The sequence below is a fragment of the Delphinapterus leucas genome, chromosome 2 (assembly GCF_059928025.1).
Source record: "Delphinapterus leucas isolate spDelLeu-1000000601 "Yukka" chromosome 2, BTC_Dleu_Yukka2, whole genome shotgun sequence".
NCBI classification, from domain to species: domain Eukaryota; kingdom Metazoa; phylum Chordata; class Mammalia; order Artiodactyla; family Monodontidae; genus Delphinapterus; species Delphinapterus leucas.
The window spans coordinates 96,646,853-96,660,550 of record NC_143130.1 but is presented as its reverse complement, the minus strand read 5'-3'; the positions used below and the strand labels follow the sequence as shown (position 1 = coordinate 96,660,550).

At 38.9% G+C, this 13,698-nt stretch overlaps 1 protein-coding gene across 13 annotated transcripts in view; it reads left to right on the top strand.

Annotated features, from left to right (window-relative positions):
* Positions 1–13,698, top strand: part of MGA (MAX dimerization protein MGA) — a 155,675-nt gene that overhangs the window by 32,326 nt on the left and 109,651 nt on the right. The gene's annotated exons all lie outside the window — the stretch shown is intronic.

The following is a 13,698-nucleotide window of genomic DNA, read 5'->3' as shown; positions in this document are numbered from 1 at the left end:
AGTGCCCTGGGAATTCCCTGGAGTGGTTAACACTCTGCTTCTACTGCAGGGGGCACGGGTTTGATCCCGCATGCCACCCAGCACACCAAAAAAAAAAAAAAAAGAAGAGTGCCCTGCCGGCACTCAGAGAGATCCAGAAATTTTCCATGGAAGAGATGGGAACTCTAGATGTGTGCATTGACACCAGGCTCACCACACTATGTGGACCAAAGAAATAAGGAATGTTGCATACTATATCCATGTGTGTTTGTCCAGAAAATGTAATGAGGGTGAAGATTCATCATACAAGCTCTATACATGGGTTACCTGTGTACCTGTCACTACTTTAAAAAATCTACAGTCAATGTGGATGAGAACTAACTGCTGGTTGTCAAATAATGTTACAAAACAACAACAACAAAAAGTTAATGGCAATCTTAGAACATGAATAGAAATATATCTAGAATGGTAATTCTTAATTTGGGGGGTCCAAGGACAGCTTTAAAAATTTAATGAAAGTTATATGGATTGCCTCATTATAAAAAAAATTAATAGGTCTGAATTGAACTTCCTAAATTGCTAGTAATGTTGAACATTTTCAGTGGTTTTAAGTAATAGCTCACTTTTTTCTTTAGTAAATTTCCTGATTTTTCCATTTATTTATCAAGTTATATATTTATAGGTATATGTGTAGTTAATATATGTACATGTTATTTTATTTTCTATGTTGTTTGTCTTAGTTTACAAAACTTTAAAAATTTTATGCAGTCAAACCTGTGTTTTCATTGTATTTGTTTGTTTCTAAGCTTAGAAAATTATCCCATCTTCTTCTCCTTCCTGCCCAGAGATTTGATAAATATCACTTTTGTTTTGTTCTGGCTTCTTCCTAAAAGAATGAAAGGGTGTGTAGAGACCATAGAGTTTAGGAAATCATAGGCATATGGTTGGTAACTTAGGGCATGGGAGTGGAAGAGATTGTTCAGGAAGTGTGTTTAGCTGAATAGAGAAAAGGAGAGGGGGAGCTCTGCAGAGGATCAACACGTAGGTAGTTTGCAAAAGATGAGAGTTAAGTAAATAAAGGAGACTAAGAAGGAAGTCAGTGGTAGGAGAATGAGAGAGGGACGTAGTAGAGCCCAGGGGTGAAGCCAGGTTTTAGGAAGGGTAAAATGGTCAGTGGTGTCAAATACCTTAGGACAAAGGCCAAAAACTTAAGGATAAGAACTGAAGAGTGGTAATTGAGTTTGGCCACTAGGAATTCATTGGTGACCTTTAACATGGAACGTTTTAGTGGAGAGATGAAAGTGCGGTACAAGTGCCTACAGTTGTAGACCTTCAGAGTTTATCAGAGAGAGGAGGGAGGGAGAGTGGGTCACAGCTTCTGGGACAGGTAGGGTTGAGGAATTTTTTTTTAGGAAGGGAAGAGTTGAACATATTTATAGAATGAGGAGAGGTAGTTAGAGGAAAGGCAGATATGTGGGTGAGAAAAAGGAGTTAATTGAAGGTTCTGTTGGGGGTTCTAGGCTTAAGAGTTTCAGTGTGGATTAGTTTTAGAAAGGAGAGATACCTTTTCCTTTAAGATGGATAGGAAGGAGGTAAGAATGGTTGAGGACAAAGGAATAGGAGAGGAGAAAATTTGGAGGTGATGGGGCCTGATTGCTACGTTTTAGCTTTGGGATTTATGATCAGTGAACTACCTAGGCTTTAGTTGTGTCACTGTAAAAGAACATTAATGCTCGCCTTGCCTGTTTTCATAGACTTGGTGTGAGTTATAAATGAAACAAGTATATGTTAAAATGCTTTAGAAACTTAAAATGCTATGAAATCTGTATCCTATTAGTAGTCGTGTTGGAGAAAGCCATTTGCTTTGTATAGTTTACTATGTTAAAATGCTCCAGATAGCAAGAAGGTGCAGAGGATTCTGGTGTGTTTGGACCATAATGTTTGGTCTCTGAGTCTTCATCTTTTATCTGGAAAGGTTTCTTTACAAGTCAGGAATGCGTTTTAGATAAGTACTGCTGCTGACATTAGCACCTGAAATCATTTAAAACGTCGATGGTGGGAATAATTAAGGGAAAATGTGTGGGAAGAAATCTGCTTAGAAACAAAGTGAAGTGAATCTTCTGTGGTTTAAATTTGTCATGAGGTGGCACTAATTCTACATTCTCATGTGTGTCTTCTGCTAGTTCACTTCTCATAACTTTTGATAAACTAAACTTCAGGTTTGTTTGTGAACTTTTAATCATTTGGTGCCGCAGACTGATTTATGCTTAGCTCTTTTCCTTTATATGTGTTCTCATGACACACAGGTCTAGTTTTTATCACATATGGTACTTAGTAAAAAATACAAAAAAGGTTTGTATTGTGCTTTTCTTTGCACTCTAGGTTCCTTTAGAATTTTCATTGCTGTGCCCTTGCTTATCATTAGTCCTGGTTTTCTGTTAATGGTTTTTGGTGCTGAGGATGACTGGAGAAAATCATGTAATTGAACTGATTGTTCCATTACTGATATGTGCTGCTTAGCCTAATTTGGTTTGTGATGTTATAGTTAATTACTATGAATGTTTCATGGGCTGTTGACTCATGCTCATTCTCCAGATAGAAAAATGCATGATGTTGTTTCATTTTGTACCCTTATTCATTTATTCAAATATATTTGAGTGTCTACTGTGTGCTGCCCAATGTGTAAATGAGTAGAAAAGTTCAAGAGGGAGACAGTAACAGTGTCAAATACAGTACATTGGTATAAAAAAATAAAGACAGGAAAAGTGTTCATTTGATTTGGCGATTAAGAAGTCATGGTGACCTTAAAAGCAGTTTCAGTAGGAGGTTAAGGGTAGAATCCCCCTCACAGTAGGTGGAAGAGTAAATGGCAGGTGATAAAGGAGGAGGGGAAGAAGACGATAGAGAGAGGAGAAGGGGAAGGAGCAAGGGGATGAGAGGAGAAATAGAGAGAGGAGAAGTGAGGGGGGAAAGAGGGAGAAGGAAGAGAGGGAGAGTTGGGGGAAAAGAGGAATGGGAGAGGCAAGGGGGAGAGGGAAGGAGAGAGAGAGAAAAAGACAATAACTTCTTTTTGAGAAGGTGTGCTGAGAAGAGGAAGAGACTGGATGGGAGCCAGGAAGGGCTTTCTTTTTAGGATAAGACCTGACCTTGTGTCTGTGGTGAGGGGAAAGGTGCCATTGGAGAAGGAGAGGTTGAAGATTTAAAATATAGTATGGCTGGTAGGGCAGGGTGTTGAAGGAAATATGAAGGGCATGGGAGTCACAATGTGGATCAAGGGTACAGGTAGATGGGCTGGCTTTGAACAGGAGGGACACCTCATTTCCTATGACTGAAATAAAGATAGGTAAGGAGAAGTATGAATATATAAATAAGGCTACAAGTAGGGATATGGGGTGGAGGGAGGGCATGCCTGATAACTTATGTATCTCTATAAGATCAGATTTCAATCTCTCTAGTTGAGAGTGAAGGGTCTGGGCAGGGAGTGACTGGTGGGCTTGAGTTGAGAAAATGAAAGAGTTGTTGAGGGGCATGGAAGAGGGAGTGTATGAAATTTATTTTAAAGGAGTAAGGTTGGAGACTTTATAGTGGTATCAGTATATCTAGTGTGGTTTTTCTTTAGAGTAGCTCAGTTTTCCAGAAACAGTGTTGACCTGGAGCTGTGGTGTTGCGGTCAGGTTCAGAGAAAGGGGTACAAATCTGAAGTTGCTGCTAAGAGATTTAGACGTCCAGCCATAGGATCTGGGTTGGGAGGATTCAGGATTTGAGGGACAAGAGGTTTCTGTAAAGTCACAGAGTAAGTAAAGTCAGACTAAGATTTTGGTGAGCTACTGGAGTAATCAAGGGAGAACAGTTTTAAATGATGGCAAGATTCAGAGTAAAGAGAATAGATGCCTAAAACGGAGTTGAGCTAAGAATCTTTGGAACTAAAGAGGCCTATGAATTCTAATGTACAGTAATTGGAGAGGTAATCTTCATGGACATTGAAATCTCCCAGGATTGTAATAGAAGATTTAGTAGAGAAGAATACTCTGAACTGGGCTCCCCTGGTCTTCAGTGAAGGAGGAAGGTATGACTAAGGGATCAGAAGATGATAGTGATGAGGAGAAGATATATCTTGAAGGTGGGGCCATAAAGGAGGATGATCATGATCTGGAAGCTACTGTAGAAAGGCAAGTGAATGGCAACCACTTCTGGCTCTGTGGGGGGTATGGATTACAGTAAAAAGAGAACTGTAGAAAATCTTTAGGGGAAAGCCAGATTTAAGTCAGGGTAAGCAAGTAGAAGGATGCATTAATTTTTCTGTTATAAAATGTGCTAGAATTTTTGTAAAAAAAGAGAAATGTGAACTGCAGATTTTTGGGGAGCTTCTATACGAATTAAAAGACTTGGTTGCAAGTGATAGAAAACCCAACCCAAATTGGAGAAAACCCAACCCAAATTGGCTTAAAAAGAGAATAATTTGTCATGTTATTGAAAAGTCCAGGGAAAGCACTGGCTTCAGGCATGGCTTTTGTAGTTTATATGATGTCACTGGAACCTATTCTGCTTCCTTCTCTGAACTCAGATCTGCTCTCCACTGTGTGTTGATTTGACATTTAGGTTTCATAGGGCAGCAGGGTGGCTTAAATAACTCCATTTGCTGCCCTTCCAGTTCAAGTACAGTAGGAAGAACTTCTCTTCATCTAAAGTCCTGAGCTTGACTGTCATTGACCAGAAGAGCCATGTGTCCATCTTTGATTCAGTTATAGCCAGGGGAATGTAATGTCTTGATTTACTTGTGTCTAGGTCAGTAGTAGTTATGGGTTAGGATCAGTATCTCTCTCACTGCTTTGGACCTCTTTATGTACAGTGGAATAACCTTATATCTCTGAATTTTCCTTTGTGTCTAGATTGCTTCTGTCTTAGAACAATCTGGATATCTGAGGCTTTGTTCGTTTAGTATTTCTACAATAAATTGCATGAGTACTGAGTTTTGTAAAAGGCACAGTTCCAGGTATTTTTGGCAATTCTAAGTTGAATAAACCTAGTCTTTGCTTTCAAGGAGGTGACTGCTTATAGAAGGGTTATTAGTGTATGTTAGGCTTCTTTCTATCACAAGTAATGAAGAGATATTTGGGTTTCTTTAAGAACTGGATGTTCATTGCACAGGTCCACGTGGTAAAAGGGAGCCTGGAATCCCACAGTAATCCAGGAAGGGCAGTGTCGATCCAGGTCTCAGGGAGACTGGGATATAGCTAGGGAACTGGAAGGATCCACTGAAGCTGTAGAGTAGGTTTTCTTATAGTCTTTTCAGCATGAGAATCTGTCATCATTCTCCCCCTGCATTAGGGTTTCTTTTTTTTTTTTTCGATTAAAAAAATACTTTTTAAATTGAGGTATAGTTGATGTACAATATTATGTAAGTTTCAGGCGTACAAAATAGTGATTCATAATGTTTAAAGGTTATATCCCATTTATAGTTATTATAAAATGTTGGCTATATTCCTTGTGCTGTACAATATATCCTTGTAGCTTAGTTATTTTATACATAGTATTTTGTACCTCTTAATCCTCTACCCCTATTTTACCCCTCCCTGTTTCCCTCTCCACACTGGTAAGCACTAGTTTGTGCACTATATCTATGAGTCTGTTTCTTTTTTGTTATATTCACTAGTTTTATTTTTTAGATTCCACATATAAGTGAGATCATACAGTATTTGGCTTTCTTTGTCTGACTTACTTCACTTAGCATAATCCCCTCCAAGTCCATCAATATTGTTGCAGATGGTAAAGTTTCATTCTTTTCTATGGCTGAGTAGTATTTTTTTTTTTTAAATTATTTATTTGGTTGCGCTGGGTCTTAGTTGCAGCAGGCAGACTCCTTAGTTGTGGCACCAGGCTCCTTAGTTGTGGCATGCATGTGGGATCTAGTTCCCTGACCAGGGATCAAACCTGGGCCCCCTGCATTGGGAGCATGGAGTCTTATCACACTGTGCCATCAGGGAAGTCCCTGTGGCTGAGTAGTATTTTATATATATATATGTATATATATACACACATACATATATACACACACACATATATATGTGTGTGTGTGTGTGTGTATATATATATATATATATAGCCTTTTCAGCGTGTGTGTGTGTGTGTATATGTATATATATACACACACATGCACACACCACATCTTCTTTACCCACTCATTCCATATTTTGGCAATTGTAAATAATGCTGCTGTGAACATGGGGGTGCATGTATCTTTTTGAATTAGTGTTTTTGGGTTTTTTTGGATATATACCTGGGAGTGGAATTGCTTGTTCATATGGTAGTTCTTTTTTAGTTTTATGACAAACTGCCATACTGTTTCCCTTTATGGGTCATATCATTTGTGAATATTTCCTCCCATTCAATAGGTTGTCTTTTGTTTTGTTAATCGTTTCCTTTGCTGTGCAAACACTTTTAAGTTTCATTAGGTCCCATTTGTTTATTTTTTCTCTTGTTTCCTTTGCTTTAGGAGACAGATCCAAAAAAATATTGCAGTGATTTATGTCAGAGTGTTCCACCTATGTTTTCTTCTAGGAGTTTTATGGTTTCTGGTCTTATATTTAGGTCTTTAGTCCATTTTGATTTTATTTTTCTATATGGTGTTAGAAAATGTTCTGGGACTTCCCTGGTGGCACAGTGGTTAAGAATCTGCCTCAGGACTTCCCTGGTGGCACAGTGGTTATGAATCCGCCTGCCAATGCACGGGACACGGGTTTGATCCCTGGTCTGGGAAGATCCCACATGCCGCAGAGCAAATAAGCCTATGCGCTACAACTACTGAGCCTGCACTCTAGAGCCCACAAGCCACAACTACTGAAGCCCGCACGCCTAGAGCCCGTGCTCCACAACAAGAGAAGCCACTGCAGTGAGAAGCCTGTGCACTGCAACGAAGAGTAGCCCCTGCTTGCTGCAACTAGAGAAAGCCCACGAGCAGCAACGAAGACTCAATGCAGCCAAAAAAAATAAAGAAAATGTTCTAATTTCATTCTTTTACATGTAGCTGTCCAGTTTTCTCCCCCTGCACTGGGGTTTCTTAATGCCTTTTTTTGGTCTCTGGGCATACCATTCCTATCATACAATTGCTGATTTCACCCTCCTCTTTGTATATGTTTTTCCTTACCTTACGGTTTCATCTCATGTATGGTCTCTGCTATCTTACGGCTTCTCCAGCAATGTTCTAGTTTCTGTTCTGGCTTCCCAACTACATAAATATCTCCTACCACTTTCCATTTAGTTGAGAGTGAGAATGCATTTGTACATCTGAGAGAGAGAATCTGTCTTGTTATTTCTGTTGACCTTAGCTCTTTAGCAAGCTCTTCCTTGTAGGCTGATGACAAGACAGTAGGACTGGTGACCTTTGGGTCAGGTGCATCCACTCTATCTAAGTAGCTAGGCCCAAGGGCCAGGGTCATGTGTTACTTACATGGAGATTAGGGTCATGTGTTACTTACATGGAGATTAAGGAGCTGTGAAGTGGTTAGAGGCCACCTCACAGCTCCTTAATATGCATGGGGCTGTTGGTAGAGCTTTTACCTTAAGGGGGAATTCTGTTGAATTTGTCCAGCATGGTGAGAACTAGATTTCTATGCACCAAAAGAGAATGGCAAACCAAATTCTTTGGCATTTAGAAGAAGGAGGCCAATGTTTACACAGCAAGGGCATCAAGACAGGCTCCATGAAAGCATTAGACTTTTAAGAAAGAAGAGGTTTTCAGGAGGGAATTAGGGAGAATGATGTTGATGAATTTATGGACTGCAACAGCAGGAAGGAGATGCTAAGGCAGTGGCAGTTGTAAATGCAAAAGGTTCAGGTTTAAAAAAAAAAAAGCATGGGGCATATTTAGTCCAGCACACAGCAGAAGTGAAAAAGCCAAATTCAGAATATTGAGGTCTTTTTATTCTAAGTTAAAGAATATAGATACAACTTGGTGCTCATTGTTTAATTGTCTTGAAGTTCTCACTGATCTTAAAATCACTATGGTAATTTACAGATGAGTGAAGTTTAGTGCAGAGAAGTGAAATTATTTTTTTCTTGTAGTTGAGAAAGGATTACACATCATTTGCATCTTAATTTTGTGACATTAGTGCTCTTGTTCAGCATTTATTTGTAAGACTTTACTCTGTGATTTAAAAAAAAGTTTTTAGATATAATTCACATACCATAAAATTCACCCAATTAAAGTATACAGTTCACTGTTTTTTTTGTGTAGTCACAGTTGTGCACCCATCACCACAGTCAATCTTAGAACATTTTCATCACCCTAACAAGAAACCTTGTACCTATTAGCAGACACTCCCCATTTCCCCCCAGCTTCCTCAGCGTAGACAACCAATCTACTTTGAATATCTGTGGATTCATGCAATATGAGGTCCTTTATGACTGACTTCTTCCGCTTATCGTGTTTTCAGGGTTCATGCATGATGTAGCATGTACTGATACCTCATTCCTTTTTGTGGTTGATGGATGTTTGGGTTGTTTCCCCTTTTTGGCTACTGTGAATAATGCTGGTATGAACATTCATGTACTTTTTTTTTTTTTTTGGTGAACATATTTTTTTCATTTTTCTTAGGTATATTTACATAGTAGTGGAATTACTGGGTCATAGGTTAACTCTGTTTAATCTTTTGAGAAACTGCCAAACTGTTTTCCAAAGCACCTGTACCATTTTACATTCCCACCAGCAGAGTATGAGCGTTTGTTTCTTCACATCCTTGCCAACATTTGTTATTATCTGTCTTTTTTGATTATATTCAACTTAGTGTGAATGAAGTGGCATCTCACTGTGGTTTTGATTTGCATTTTCCGAATCACTAATGACTGAGCATCTTTCCATGTCCTTTTATTGGCCATTTATATATCTTCTTTGCGGAAATGTCTAGTCAAGTCCTTTGCCCATTTTTTGAGTTGGCATGTTTGTTTTTTTGTTGTTGAGCTGTAAGAGTTCTTTATATATTCTGGATCTATCTGTCTATCTATCTATCATGACTTGTATCAGATATATGACTTGCAGATATCTTCTCCCATTCTGTAGGTTGTCTTTTCACTGTCTTATTAATAGGCTCTGTTGATGTACAAAAGTTTCACATTTTAATGGAGTCCAGTTTATCTGTTTTTCTTTTGTTGCCTGTGCTTTTGGGTGTCATTGCCAAAATCCAAGGTTGTGAAGATTTTCCCACATGTTTTCTTCTAAAAGTTTTATGATTTTAGTGCTTACATTTATTTTTAATTTTTTTATTTTTTGTGGTATGCGGGCCTCTCACTGTTGTGGCCTCTCCCGTTGCGGAGCACAGGCTCTGGACGCGCAGGCTCAGCGGCCATGGCTCACGGAGCCTAGCCGCTCCGCGGCATGTGGGATCTTCCTGGACCGGGGCACGAACTCATGTCCCCTGCATCGGCAGGCGGACTCTCAACCACTGCGCCACCAGGGAAGCCCCTAGTGCTTACATTTAGATCATTGATCTATTTTGAGTTACTTTTGCATATGGTGTGAGGTAGGGGGTCCAACTTCATTCTTTTGCATGTGTAGATCTAGTTGTACCAGTGCCATTTGTTGGTCTTCTGTAGTATTAATAAAGTGTTTCTTCATTCTTTGTGTAATAGGACATTTCTTCATAATTTATAAATTGGTCAAAGCTCCCATTTAAAATATTATCATATAAAGTGAATATAAAACTTATCATTATTGGAATATTAGAGTTGAAAGGTCCCATAGGGATTTTCTTCAGTCCCCCTCTTTTTATAAATGTGGAAGCAAAGACCTGGGGAAGCTAATTGATGTCCAAGGTTGTATAGCTAATCAGTTAGAGCTAATGCTTTAACATAGAGGTTGGCAAACTTTTTCTGTAAGGACCAGATAGTAAATATTTTAGGCTTTGTGGGCCAAGGGGCAAAATAAGATATTATGTAGGTACTTAAATAACAGGAAAAAAAAATAATAATTATCTATTTTTTTGGTAATACCTATCTACTGAGGAGAAGAATGGATTTCTTTTTTTGGAGGACAGCATTTTGTTTAGTTGAGATTAGTATTCAAAGTTAGTATTCCTTAGCATCAAAATTGATTGCAAATGTTCATCTGTTATTGATAATATGTTTGAGGTTTTGTGTGTTTCATATTTGAAAATACATAGAAAGTTACTGCCAAATACTGATATCATTCCACAAGTGTATGTTTCTAATTGAGCTTGTTCATTACTTGGAAGGCACTTACAGAATTCTGTTAGATTTTTCTCCGGATACTTGCCATTTAATATTAATTACAGATTAATTACTTCTGATTTAAAGCTACGTGGAAGCTCCTCAACTGCACAGGTAAATGGATTTCGTAATAGGGAAATATCCTTTCATTTGTATCAAAGTCTGAAAAACTCTACTGGAACAGTAGTTTGAACTCAGAAAATATATGTACTACAAATTTGTATAAGAACAGACATCTTTTCTTTTCCGCTTTCTTTCTTTCAGTGTTATTGAGATATAATTGGCATACGGCACTGTATGAGTTTTAAGATGAGAGTATAATTACTTGACTTACATATATGCGAAGTGATTATCACAAGTTTAGTTAACATTCATCATCTCATGTAGATACCAAAAAAATTAAATAGTTTTTTTTCCCTTGTGGTAAGAACTTTTAGGATTTACTCTCTTAGCAACTTTAAATATACCATACACCACAACTAGAGAGAACCCTGCACACTGCAACAAAGAGCCCGCACACTGCAGTGAAAGAACCCCCATGCTGCAACAAAGATCCCGTGTGCTGCAACTAAGACCCGATGCAGCCAAATAAATAAATATTAAAAAAAATATATATATACCATACAACAGTGTTAACTATAGTCATCATGTTGTGCATTACATTCCCAGTATTTATTTATTTTATAACTGGAAGTTTGTACCTTTTGACCATCTTCCTCCAATCCTCCCTCCCATCCTACCCCCTGGCCCCCTGCCTCTGGTAACCACATATCTGATCTTTTTCTATGAGGGTTTTTTTCCCTTCAAGATTCCACATATAAGTGAGATCATACAGAATTTGTCTTTCTGTATGACTTATTTCATGTACCATAATGTCCTCAAGATCCATCCATGGCAGGATTTCCTTCTTTTTTAAGGCCGAATAGTATTCCACTGTGTGTGTATGTATATGTATCTCACATTTTCTTTATCCATTCATCTGTTGATGGACAGTTAGATTGTTTCCATGATGTCTTGGCTATTATAAGTAATGACATGGTGGGTGGTGGTGGTGGTGATGGTGGTGGTGCAGATATCTTTTCAACATAATGATTTCATTTTCTTCAGATATATGCCCAGAAGTGGAATTGCTGGATCATGTGGTAGTTCTGTTTTTAATTATTTGAAGAACCTGCATACTGATTCCATAGTGGCTGTGCCAATTTACAATCCCACCTATTGGTGCACAAGTTTTCCTTTTTCTCCACATCTTTGCCAGCATTTATTATCTCCTGTCTTTTTTAAAAATAAATTTATTTATTTACTTAATTATATTTTTTATTTTTGGCTGTGTTGGGTCTTCGTTGCTGTGCACGGGCTTTCTCTAGTTGCGGTGAGCGGGGGCTGCTCTTTATTGTGGTGTGTGGGTTTCTCATTGCGGTGGCTTCTCTTGTTGAGGAGCACGGGCTCTAGGTGCACTGGCTTCAGTAGTTGTTGCTTGCGGGCTCTAGAGCACAGGCTCAGTAGTTGTGGTGCACGGGCTTAGTTGCTCCGTGGCATGTGGGATCTTCCCAGACCAGGGCTCGAACCCGTGTCCCCTGTGTTGGCAGGCGGATTCTTAACCACTGTGCCACCAGGGAAGTCCATCTCTTGTCTTTTTGATGTTAGATGATAGCCGTTCTAACAGGTATGAGGTGTTATCTCTGGGAGTGGACACGTTGCATATTCTTTTAACTCTTGATGGCATGGGATATGTATGCAGCGTGACATTATTTGCGATTCAAACTGTGTTAGTTTTTTTTTTTTGTTTTGTTTTGTTTTTTTGCGTTACGCAGGCCTCTCACTGCCGTGGCCTCACCCTCCGCGGAGCATAGGCTCTGGACGCGCAGGCCCAGCGGCCACGGCTCACGGGCCCAGCCGCTCCGCAGCACGTGGGATCCTCCCGGACCAGGGCACGAACCCGCGTCCCCTGCATCGGCAGGCGGACTCCCAACCACTGTGCCACCAGGGAAGCCCTAAACTGTGTTAGTTTTTATTGAGACGACTTCGTTGCAGTATAAGTTTTGCATGTAATCACTGTTTGCCTCTTGATTTTAGGTTGAATTCATTGAGAAACATTATCAGGTCTGTAGGAAAAGCTAATTTACAAAGCTATTCGTTTTTCAATAATAGTTGTTTAGGGCAGTTCTTCTTATACAGAAAAATTTCAGCTCAAAAAAATTGCAATAAAACTTTACCACTGTTAAGCCTGGTAACTTCTTAGTGGTAGGGCAAATCAGGATATTCACTTCTATTTCTGACAAAAATTCGTGAAATCAAGGATGGTTAAGTACATGAGAGGGAAGTTAGCCACTGACACTGCTAGTTAAATAAAATATGATAGATTCAGTTATTTTCTGCAAAGTATCTTCCGATGAATAATGCAGTGAATAACTGTAGGTTTTAAACTTCCTAAATCTTCATAAACTTTGTAAATTTGTCCAATTAAGCCCTTTCCTGCCCACATGTATTTTTACCACCATCACTTGTAATGGATCCTAGCAGATACCACTTCAGGCTGCACTGAATTAGTGTTTTCCCAGTTTCTTTGAAAATATTCTTGCCTATTGTGTCATGCAGATTATTCATACATGCTAATTATTATGATTCATCAAGAGCCAAGGAAAACACTCAAAATCATTTGCTTTGATATTGTATGTGTTTTTTTTGTTCTTGTTGTATGTGTTTTTAAATTGATAAATAAAATAGCTTTTTTTTTATTTTTTATTTTTTTTGCGGTACGTGGGCCTCTCACTGCCGCAGCCTCTCCCGCTGCGGAGCACAGGCTCCGGACACGCAGGCTCATCGGCCATGGCTCACGGGCCCAGCCGCTCCGCGGCATGTGGGATCCTCCTGGACCGGGACACGAACCCATGTCCCCTGCATCGGCAGGCGGACTCTCAACCACTGCGCCACCAGGGAAGCCCCATAAAATAGCTTTTTATTGATATTGCTACCAGTGTCTTCAGCTCCTTACCAAAAGGCTTATATTCTCAAATAAGTTTATTTTCTCTAGACACATTTCTTTGGCTGCTATAGTTAAGCTTGATTTAATTAACTCACCATTGATAAAAGGCTTTCCTTGCTTGGCTAACAAATGAGCCACTCAGCAGCTTACTTTGGTTGCATCCTCATTTTTTTTTTTTAAACATCTTTATTGGGGTATAATTGCTTTACAGTGGTGTGTTAATTTTTGCTTTATAACAAAGTGAATCAGTTATACATATACATATGTTCCCATATCTCTTCCCTCTTGCGTCTCCCCTTCATTTTTTTTTTATGAAGAAATTCAGCTGTGAAGGGATCTTCTCTTTAAGTTTTCTAATTTTTCTGATTGTGTTTTTCCATGAGTTGGAAATACTGTGATGAGTGCTTAGTCTGGTAATGTTGATGTATATTGTATTCTTTCAGCACAGCTGTAGTGTCATTGCATAATAAACCTAATGCTTTGTCAATCTAATTTGATAACAAGATTATCTA